The sequence below is a fragment of the Ananas comosus genome, linkage group 24 (assembly GCF_001540865.1).
Source record: "Ananas comosus cultivar F153 linkage group 24, ASM154086v1, whole genome shotgun sequence".
Lineage (NCBI taxonomy): Eukaryota > Viridiplantae > Streptophyta > Magnoliopsida > Poales > Bromeliaceae > Ananas > Ananas comosus.
In genome coordinates, this window is record NC_033644.1 from 5405846 (window position 1) to 5417967 (window position 12122).

Below are 12122 nucleotides of genomic sequence, written 5' to 3' on the forward strand. Positions count from 1 at the left end.
GTAATGTTTATTCTCAACCGAGGGTGTTCATGTTGGGTGCACAAAATATGAAACCGAGTGATGAGAATAGACACCCTTGAGTGACTTTCGCCTGATTGGCTTTTGAGCCGGTGTTAGTGGTCTCGTGTTTGACCCAAGGTGGTCGAGAACTAATCGAGTTGTCGTGTTTCAGGAAACGATGGCACCGCGTAGGCGATCTTCATCCAGATCGGTGCGGGAGAGGACAAGTGGTGTCCCTGAGCAAACCGACGCGAGCGGAGACTCAGACCTTCGCGAACAGTTGGCCACACTCGTGGGAGTAGTGAGGCAACAAGCTGATCTGGTGCAGCGGCAGCGGGAGGCTGCTATGCGCCAGGAGGAGCAAATGAAAAGACTCCAAGAGACGGTGGATCAGCTGGTGGCTGCACCAGCTGTGGCTCGTCGAGAACGGCCGGGAGTCGCGGCGGAGGCGTTTCCGTCGAGGTTGGGTGATCCGACTCCTATTAGTACCGACGTCGAGGCAGAAAGAGAGCGAGCATTGGCGACCCTCATGGCTTTTAAGAAGTTCGATCCGCCTATCTTTGATGGAGAAGATACAGATCCGTGGATCGTGGAGATGTGGATTGATTCCATTGGAAACACTCTTCGAGGATCTGTACATTATGGAGCGGGACAAGATACACCTAGCCATGCACTACTTGAAACAGTCGGCGAAGGTGTGGTGGAAGGGCATCAAGCGAGATCGATCGCCTGGTCTCCCTCCTATGACTTGGGAAGAGTTTCGGGGATTGATATTCTCTGCCTACTTTCCCGACAGCGAGAAAAGGAAGCTTCATGAGAGGTTTTGGAAGCTGCGGCAAGGTGTCCGCTCAGTTAGGCAATACGGGCGAGAATTCTCCCGTATCGTGCATTGTATCCCGAACGTGGTGCGGGATGACAAGGATAAGGCCGACTGCTTTATGCGTGGACTTCGGCCGGATCTTTACCAGGCTGTGCTTGTACTCAAGTTGCAGACTTTTGCCGAGGTCCTGGATCGGGCCTTGTGGATAGAACAAGGCAACGCATTCCTGCGGGAAGAGCGTGAGGCGTACTACAAGGAAAAAGGGAAAGGACGGCCGGAAAGTAGATCCGGTGGTCAATCTAGTTTCCAACGGACTTCAACGAGTTCGCACTCGCGATCCCGAGCTCCGAGGACATACCACATTCGGTCCTCGGCGAGATATGTTATCTATGGAGGCCCTCATTTCCCACAGCAGTGTGAGCAGCGTGAGGGCAAATGCTTCAAGTGTGGGCTGCCGGGTTATACGCGGGACGAGTGTCCGCAAGGTGATGGCCGGGCCTTGATGCTGGCGACGGCCTATTCCTCTCTGGGACAGCCTGCAGGTGTGCCACCTGCGGCATGGTCGGGAGAGCGGCCGTTGAGGACGATGCAATCGGTGGGTTTGCGGCGAGCGCCAAGTGGCCATGGATACGCGACCCCAGTTGTGGAACCTGCTGCTACTGACGATGCCGTGGTAAGTATGGGTTAATTGAGTAAGCATATGCTTTTACATGATTTTAAGCCAGTGCATAGCATGCATTCATTATTGGTCAGCTGCTACCACCTATATATTGCATAATAGGGACCGAGTGGGCGGGTAAGTGTAGATACCCGGGCAGGCATATGTAGTAAGTGTTGTGCTTGCTGGAGCAGGTAAAGAGCCAAATGGTACTAGCAAATTGCTAGTAATGATTCACGGATAAGAAACGAGACTCGCGGTAAGGATAGAATAATAGAGTGACTCTCAAGGAAATGGTTAGTGGATTGCGAGAGCTAAGCTATGGTACGTGAGGATATACCTGAGAAATCCGAGTGTTTCGGATGTTGTTCCGGTAGATCGAACAGTGAGAGTGGAATCACTGTTACGAGAGTAGTCAATTAGTTGCCGAAACCGGGCATGCTGGCTTAGTAGTACCTCTAATTGAGGCGGGCGAGTCGTGCTCCGTGGTCAGTTCGCATAGGCAGGGTTGTCTAATGCTTGAAATAGTTGGAACGCTATAGAGGTGTGTAGAGCGCTCGAGTGTAGGTACTCGTAGGGTATGGATGAGAATCAGCCGGGCGAGTGTTGGCAGTAGCACTGTAGCGTTGCTAAGTATGAAGCGGACCATGGATCACCCGTGGGGCTGGTGGCTCACGTTAGGTGCATAGGAGCCGGTAGTGATACGTGTACTCGACAGAGCGCATCGTGTGGTTGATAGTATACCAAGAGTACGATGGTGACCCAACTCGAGAATTTGTAACGGTTTGGTGTCTTGATTACTCCTGGTTGGAGTGTGTGCGAGTTCCCAAGTAAAAATTTCGCCCGATTGTGATTGGGTCTGCGTTTGCGAGCGAGAGACGTTGCGAGAATCGAGGTAGGCCTACGTAGGGTTGATGATCTATAGATCACCTGTGGAGTTGAGGAAACCGACGTAAGCGGTTTGGCCGATAGCTCTGTCGATGAGTTCGACATGGAGTCACGAACGAGTGGTTCGTGTGAATTCATTGTAAGAACGATTGATGTCGGCCGTGCCTTATGAAAGAGAAGACAAAGTGGTCTTCAGGAGACACTTTGATGTGAATGGCCCCGTGGTTTGGGGACTGATGCTCCCTCGAGGATTGAATTGGAGATGTGCTGGAGTGTGCTATCTCGTGATAGAGCAAAGATTCGATTGAGATCGGAGAACTCGCGATTAGTCGATGCACCAACGATATTGCTTTTAAGCAATGCCGGTGATCGAATCGGAGTGAAATTTTCCGATTGAGCAAAGAATAGTTCTTTCCATAATAGTAATGCACTTATAGAGTCATACGTGGCAAATGTGGGTAAGTTTGGTCTAACATTCCCCGTAATGGGCCTTGAAGTTGGTTCAAAAAGGGCGAAAGGCCTTACCAAAATGGGAAATACATTAGCACCCTCAATCGCTCGAGAAGTTGAATCGAGGTATGGATTGAATTTCGCAGACGAAATTCTTTTAAGGGGTGGAGAATGTAACATACCGAAATATAGGTGGAATATATTGGACTTTAGCCAAATTGGCCAAAGTGCCCGAAAGAAATAGTTACACAAGTTCCGTTAACATTCCAACCGTGTTGGAAGGGTTAAAAAGGAGTTCTAAAAGAATAAGAAAAGTTTTAGCGATAATAGGAGCTAAATAAAGTCAAAAAGACGCGAAAAATAGAAATCTGGAGCTTGTGCACCGGTACCATGTGATGGCTGTACCGGTACAACCATCGCTGACCGAGAGAGAAAGCTCTCGGGTTTGAGCTGGAAAAAGACTGTACCGATGACAGGATTTCGTGTACCGGTACATTGCACCGTGGACCAGAGAAAACGGCTGTTGTACTGGTGACAGGAACCCGTGTACCGGTACGGTGCACCGTGGACCGTAGGCGCAGCCTGCTACAGAATTAGAGAGTTGGAGGGCCCAACTGCAATTGTAGCAGCCCAAATAAGACCCAAACCCTCTCCTCTCTTCACAGCAGCAAGGAGATCACTCTCTCTCTCATTTTCTCTCCCTCTCTCTCTCTAGAAACTCTCTCTCANAGATTAGAAAAGATATTTTATTTGAGATATCTACGAGTTCAGGAATATCTTTTGATTATTCTATTCTTGCTTAATTTTCTTATAATATTAGGATTATTATAATAATTCTAGGACTATAAATAAGGAGCTCTCCTATTATGTAATTAGGGTGAATTTATTAATAAAATAGTGATTCTTTTTATGAGTTCTTAGTCTAAGTTAGAAAAGGAGGTCCCTCTCCCCTTGGAGCGGAGAGACATCTAATAGGAACATTAAATCTATCACTTTTCGTAACGCTTTTCCTCAATAGAGCAAAATCTTTTCCCGGCCCTTAACCAAATCTTTTGATATCAGTTTACCGTTACCAGTTCCGGCATCAAGTATGATTAACCATTTGTCATATTTTTCTATTCTAACTATGTAAAGAAAATATAATACAACCAATATTCACATTGAAATTATAAAACATCTACAAAAACATTCTAATAATATAATTATATAACATAACAATACTCAGCAAAATATAAAGACAAATCAAACCAAATTACTATCAATGAAAAACCGTATCGTACTGGAATAACCAGTTTTTCAAATCGGTAAACTAGATACCTTATTTCAGTTCAGTGACCTAATTTTTTTATTTCAAATTTTTGTTGGTATTATTCAATATCTGATTTTCTCTATAATAATAAACACCCCTAATAGCTAGTTGACGCCTATTAGCTATGTAACATACCGAAATATAGGTGGAATATATTGGACTTTAGCCAAATTGGCCAAAGTGCCCGAAAGAAATAATTGCACAAGTTCCGTTAACATTCAAACCGTGTTGGAAGGGTTAAAAAGGAGTTCTAAAAGAATAAGAAAGGTTTTAGCGATAATGGGAGCTAAATAAAGTCAAAAAGACGCGAAAAATAGAAATCTTGAGCTTTTGTACCAGTACCATGTGATGGCTGTACCGGTACAACCATCGCTGACCGAGGGAGAAAGCTCTCGGGTTTGAGCTGGAAAAAGGCTGTGTACCGGTGACAGAATTTCGTGTACCGGTACAGTGCACCGTGGACCACAGAAAAAGGCTGTTGTACCGATGACAGGAACCCGTGTACCGGTACGGTGCACCATGGACCGCAGGCACAGCCTGCTACAGAATTAGAGAGTTGGAGGGCCTAACTGCAATTGTAGCAGCCCAAATAAGACCCAAACCCTCTCCTCTCTTCACAGCAGCAAGGAGATCACTCTCTCTCTCATTTTCTCTCCCTCTCTCTCTCTAGAAACTCTCTCTCAAGGTGGGATAGAGGTGGATTGGAGGAGAACTTGTGGGTTTTGGAGCTTGGGAAGGATCAAGAAGCTCTCCTACAAGGTGGACTTGGATGATCTTGTGACCAAGGTGAGGTTTTATGTGAAGTAAAGCCTAGGGCTTGGTTTTGTGCTCTAAGGAGCTAAGTTTTGAAGCTTCTACAAGTGTAGAAACATTCTAATGGCCATAGAACACATGAAAACCAAGGTTTTTCATGGTGCTCTCATGGTGGATTGCTAGGGTCCATGTTTGATGCCCTAGGAATGGTTCTAATGGCTAATGGATGGTATTAGAAAGCTTCCTAGTTGATTCTAAGCTAGCATTTGCTTAAGGACAAGATCAATTTAGGAGAAAATCCAATATGACATTATTAGGGCACCAAAATTGGGGCTTTTGTCATGGGTGGGTTTAAATGTAAATGGACCCTATACAAACCTAATTCGGGGTATGACGAACGCGTTGGTGCGCTCGATTCGACAATCCGACGAGCGTACGCGAAGTTATTAACGAAATAGCGTTTTTCGTACAGATGGTCGCAGCATACGGAATAGACGTCTAAAAATCGTGAGATTTGATCTGGGGCACCTTGGAGTTGAGGAATAAACTCCAGAAGAGTCAGATCGCGGATTGGCGGCCGTCTAGGTGGTCGCTCGAGAGCTCGGGCCGAACCGGGTCACGGGTGCCGCAGGAGGCCGATTGTAAGTGACGACAAGCAATCGGAGTGCATTTCGAGGTGGGTTGTGTTTACCGAAGCGACTAGGTCGCCTGTATGTCTAAGATACATATTTATCATTGATGCACGTAGTGGTAGCTAGTGTTAGAACACATGAATGCATAAAATGAATGTTATGTTAAACTACCACATTTTGTATATGGATACAATGTAAGAATGCTAAGTAAATGCTTAGAACGATGTTAGCTAAAGACATGAGATAAAGGGTTATTGCATGTTAACATAAAGTAGAAAGCATGCTAGTGATAATGCCTAATGACAAGTTGAGAATGATAAGGACTTGTGTATATGGACATAAATACACCTATAGATCGAGTGGCATTGAACCTAGTGTCAAGAACATAGGTTGAACAAATGTGGCATGAACCTAATGTTAGTAAACATAGATTGAACAAGAGAAATAATGAACCTAATGTTGATGAACATAAGTTAAATAGGAATGGCATTAAACCTAATGTTAGAGAACATAGGTTGTGAGATAAAGATAATGAACCTAGAATCACATAAACCTAGGTGGGCAAAGGTAATGAACCTAGAGTTAACAAACCTAGGCTATGAGTATAGGGGTAACGAACCTAAAGTATTAACTTAGGTTGAATAAAGGCTTGGACCTAGATGGGTCAATTCTATAGGGATAAGACCAACCCTTATGTGATGTGAAATGGATTTCGGAATCCCAAAGCTAAATGGATACACCGAGAGGGGTGTAGGGTGTGTGCGACGATTTCGCCGCCCAGGGGCTAAAGAACCATTGTCGTGGCGTGTGCGACGATTTCACCGCCGGATGGTTAGCCGGTTAGTGGATCATACCGCATGTTGACTGAACCATCGACGTGGCGTGTGCGACGATTTCATCGCCGAGTGGCTAAGTCCTGACCTAGGCTGTTGTTGGGTGAGGTGCGATGCGTTCGCCGCCAGACGGCTAGGACAGGAGTACGGTAGGNCAAGTTGAGAATGATAAGTAAAGGACTTGTGTATATGGACATAAATGCACCTATAGATCGAATGGCATTGAACCTAGTGTCAAGAACATAGGTTGAACAAATGTAGCATGAACCTAATGTTAGTAAACATAGGTTGGACAAGAGAAATAATGACCCTAATGTTGATGAACATAAGTTAAATAGGAATGGCATTAAACCTAATGTTAGAGAATATAGGTTGTGAGATAAAGATAATGAACCTAGAATCACATGAACCTAGGTGGGCAAAGGTAATGAACCTAGAGTTAATAAACCTAGGCTATGAGTATGGAGGCAACGAACCTAAAGTATTAACTTAGGTTGAGTAAAAGCTTGGACCTAGATGGGTCATTTCTATAGGGATAAGACCAACCCTTATGTGATGTGAAATGGATTCCGGAATCCCAAAGCTAAATGGATACACTGAGAGGGGTGTGGGGTGTGTGCGACGATTTCGCCGCCCAGGGGCTATAGAACCATTGTCGTGGCGTGTGCGACGATTTCGCCGCTGGATGGTTAGCCGGTTAGTGGATCATACAGCCTGTTGACTGAACCATCGACGTGGCGTGTGCGACGATTTCGTCGCCGGGTGGCTAAGTCATGACCTAGGCTGTTGTTGGGTGAGGTGCGATGCGTTCGCCGCCAGACGGCTAGGACAGGAGTACGGTAGGCTGTGGTTAGCTGAGGTGCATGTGAGAGTTCCTTCACCTCAAGCTACACAGTGTGCGGACTATCCGCGATTGATTGACTCAAGACCGAGTCAAGTGGCATAGTTGGCTAAGATAAAGTAACCTTAGGAAAAAAACGGCAAATGCTAAAGTATATCAACAATCAAGAATGTCAAAGAATAAAGAATCGCCAATGAGTATAATGTAAACAGGGAAATGATGTAAAGAATAGCTAATGAATGAGAATAGCTAAATAAGTAAAGAACGGCTACATGTAAAGAATGACTAATAATATGTAGTAGAATCAAGCAAACTACTTGCATGAGTTATAGGTTTTGCATATTGCATTTTGTGAGGCATGTTATCTGTTAGTTGAATAATAACATGATGATATATATATATATAGATGTTATTGGACTAACATGTTTGCAGTGCCTCCTTGGACCTATTGGTCGAGCTTTTCCCTTGGGCGGCCGTACCCACTGGGAACCATGGAGTTGATTCTCACCCCACGTTATTTTGGGGTGTTACAGGTACACACGTGAGCGGCGCGGCGGCGCGAGGCAAGGGCGTAGCTCCGTAGGTAGCGCCCTACTCCAGAGACCGAGGTAGCAGTACCCGAGTTGGTGGTCTAGCTTGAGGGGTTTAAAGACAAAGTGCAAACTTGTAATAAATTGTAATAATTGTGATTGTATTTGGAAGATGAATGTAAAAGAAAATGTATTGTAACATGTATCTAAGTTGAATGTTGTAGTAACTTAGTGGTTTTATATTTTTGATACTTCCTTATGCAATCTATGAATGAATATTGTTCCTGGTCGGAACTCCTTGTATCGTATTGATTGCGACGCCTTGGACGTACAGGGGAGACTCTGTCCGTTCGGCAATCTGTTAACGTGCCTGAACCCGACCAAATAGGCGGGGCGCGGGGCGTGACAAGCTATTTGACAAAATTCCAATTTGAGCTTACATAGGCAATGCCTACAAATTACGGTTAGTTGGCACTAGAGGCAGAGCCAGAAAAGAAAAGCTAGTGAAATACTATATTAAAGGAGAAACCAAACGTGTTCACTAGTTGAGCCACATCAACTTCATAATGAAATTTGAATTAATATTGATGGAAAATACCTTCACATGGGTACTTTTTCACAGGGGTTCACATGAGTTACTGTGCCAAGGGCACTCTCTTTCACATAGGTTCACATGGGTCACTGTGTGTAAGGAAGTGAATTCTCGAAATCCGAGAGTTGGACTTCGTTCAGAATCGACTAATTGTCGAGTATATATGCTTCGAAAAAGCCGAAGGAGTCAAAAACACTAAAAGTACATTGCAACGGACCCGCGAGAGCAAGCTGTGCAGAAATCTGCACTTTTGCAGATTTGGCTCTCGGGGACCGATCCCTGGTGGGAGGGACCGGTCCCCGTAAGCATTGTGTGCGACAGAGAAGGTCTGCGCGCAAGTATTGCTCTCGGGGACCGGTCCCTGGCGAGAGGGACCGGTCCCCGTAAGCATGGTGAGCAGCAGAAAAATGCTACGCACCAATCTTGCTCTCGGGGACCGGTCCCTGGCGGGGGAGACCGGTCCCCGTACGCATAGGAGCTAGCTGAGAGCTTCTGCCCGCAAGGGGTTCTCTCGAAGACCAGTCCCTCTAGGGATAGACCGATCCCCGAGGACGAAAACTGCCCAGTCTGGGCAGTGTGAGAGAAGCAAAGTTGAGGGGGTTTTGGCTATTGTTGCATTAGTGGGGGTATAGAGGGGAGACCACACACTCTCTCTCTCATTTCCCCTCCCAAAACCACACACCCTCTCTCTCTCCAAGTTCTCTCTCCCTCTCTCTTGAAGTGAAGAAGGAGAAAAAGGAAAAGGAGGAGAAGGAGAAGAAGGAAAGGGAGGAGAAGGAGAAGCAAGCTAGAGAAAGGCTTTGGTCATCCTCTTCTTCCTCTCCTCACCATTGGAGCAAGCTTAGAGGTAAGCTTTTGAGCTCAACAATGGTAGACTCTTAGGACTTGGATTTCTTGCTCTAGAAATGGTTTGATTAGAACTCTAGCATGCTTATTATATGTTTAATGCTCAAAGCTAGAGATTTGTTGGGGTATTTTTGCATAGATGCAAACCTAGGGCTCCAAATTGGGGCTTTGCTTAATAGTGAGGTTTGATCTCAATTGATGGCATCTAAACCTAATTGCTAGGTGTCTAAACGCGTTGGCGAAAATGGATTGACCATTCGTCGAGTCGTTGAAAAGATATTGGCAAAACAAGACCGATTGGGCTTCGTTTCCATCTCGGAAGCCGAGACAACGTCTTAACAAGTGCCGAATAGCGTTCCTTGACCCTCTACATCGTCGAAAGGTGGGTGGTGTCATCCCGAAGCAACCGGATTCCTCTCTATGTCTTAGCACACCATGATTTTGCATCTCTTGCATGTTGCATTGTAAGATTGCATTGTTTTCAATTCCTTATACTTTCTAATTGATATCATAGTGTGAGTTGAATGCTTGGTATAATGGATAGATAAGAATTGGGTCTTGACATTGAATCCTATAGTGCCGAGGAAAAGAGATGGACTCGATGGTTACCTAGTGACATAATGAGTGGCACATGATTGATAAATGAACAAAAAGAGTGGCATATAACTTAGTGTAAAATGACACTAGTGGGTTGTGAACTTAGGGATAGGTGGATTCCCTAGTGATGACTCGTCGAACAAGAACATAGTGTAGTTAAACACTTGTACATGGACATTGGGATAGGTGGATTCCCGAGTGACTATTAGCGCTAGTTGATAGGATATCCTCGAGTTGAGAGGATCGGATCATACTCACAGTCTGTTTATACTTGTGGTGGTCGCGCCACACAAGTCGTCGTGCACTCCGGAGTTTGGCGCAAGAAGGGCAGAGTTGATGTCCCGCAGACGGTCCCGAGTTTGAGAGCGAGATGAGTCTCCTTACCATACGGGATGGCGAGGTGAGTCGTGGGTGAACCCGAGGGATCGCCAAGGATTGAGTAAACAAGAGAATAGCACTGTTTATTGAACATTTGCTTATTGGACATTGTTATTGGACATAGTTGCATGTTAGTTGATTACTCACTATATGATGCATGCATACATTACTTTTGATTGGGCAAAGTAGCATAGTTTTCCTACTATGTCGTTTACTGCTTTCATTATCTATCTATATATCTGCTTTTGCCCACTCGGACCTAGTGAGGAGATCGTCGGAGTCGGTGGCCAAACCCACCGGAAACTATGGACAATAGTTCTCACCCCACTTTGTTGCAGGGCCTAGTACGAGCACGCCGGGCGAGGACCGCGGCAAAGGCATTGCGCCCGAGCAGTAGTACATAGTAACTTTCCTATTTTGCATTAATATCACCTTATGTATTTGAGAGACTTATGTAGGTGAGGATTTGGAGAGCTATTGATGTATGTATTTTGGGATTATCTAGTAAACCATGTATCCATGTTGGAAGATGAAATGTAACCGATGTAAATGAATGCAATGGATGTAATAGCTAGTAAATCTCTCTTTTGTTCACTTGTATGTACTTGTGACTCTTACTCTTTCTTGTTGGCACTTGTGGTGCCCTTCGTTGATTGTGTATGTATAGAATTTCTTTATCCTGGGCAAATTCTTGTACACAATCTGGTTGTTTAGCCTTGAGCGGACAGGGGAGGTGCTGTCCGTTCGGCGTCTGTTCGACGCGCCCGAACCAGACCAAATTGGTAGCGGTCTCGGGGCGTGACACTGTGCCTCTCCATCCCCTCTCTTTCCTTTAACCCATGTTCATCCCTATCTATCCCTCCACCCTCTCTTCGCTTGATCGAAGGAGGCCATGGAATAGTAGAGATCCAAAAAGAAAACAAAAATAGCGAAAGGAAAAGAAAAAACCAAAAAAAAAAAAAGAGATGTTGAGGCACTCTCTTCTCTCACTATACCCCTCTCTATCTCTACCGATCCCTCCCCCCTCTTTAGGCTTGATTGAAGGGGTTTAAAACCACATCACACAACACCGTGGAGAATGGTGACGAACCCATCGTTAACAACGACAACAATGACGACTGCAAAGACTATCGAGTAGAAGAAGAGACTCGACATTCGAGGATATGGGTTTTTTGGGTGGAAGGGAGAAATATCTAATTCTTGTCTTTTTTCTTTTAAATGTAGGTGGTATCTTCAGTTTCTTCTATGTCTTCTTATGTTTTACTTACAATGTTTTTTTTTCTCTTGCTTATTTTGTTTAGGTGAAGTACTTGGGCGTATTGTGGTAAGAAACTACTCAAAATTATGTAAATGGTATCTTCAGTGTCTTCTTGGCCTTCTCATGTTTTACTTGCATTTTTTTCCCCCTCTTCCTTATTCTATTTAGATGAAGTATTTGGGTGTATTATCTATTATTAACTCTTCAATGTAAAATTTTAACCAAGTAGGTTTCTTTTGTTTTCAATGTTTCTTTGCATGTCTTTTTCAATCCATTTTAATGTGGGCTTCTTCGGAGGCATTGAAATTTGATCTGGGTTTGTTGGACTATTTAGCTTTTAGTTCGAAGACCTTTTGAGAAAACCAAGTGAAAAGAAAATAGTATTTAGTTTGTTTGCAGCAAATTAAGTCGGCTTCTTTTCTTTGATTTTTAGTGTCTTCTTTTTTTGGTTTTTGGTTTTTAGTTTCTTTTTTTGGTTTTTGGTTTTTGGTTTTTGGTTTCAGTGTGTTGGGAACTTAATGTGAGTATGTCATCAAGATTCTTGAGTGTTATCTTGAGTGTTATCTACTCTTTTACCTTTTGGCACAATTGAGATCTTAAAGTTTTCTTCTTCAAGAGGTGAAGAGGCAGCTTAGATACTTGGCAAAAGAAAACTCACCAAGTCGTTGATCAAATATTTTTATTTGCTTTTGATAGGTTGGCGTTGTCTAGCTTCGTGCTTTCCTTTCCTCCAAAGT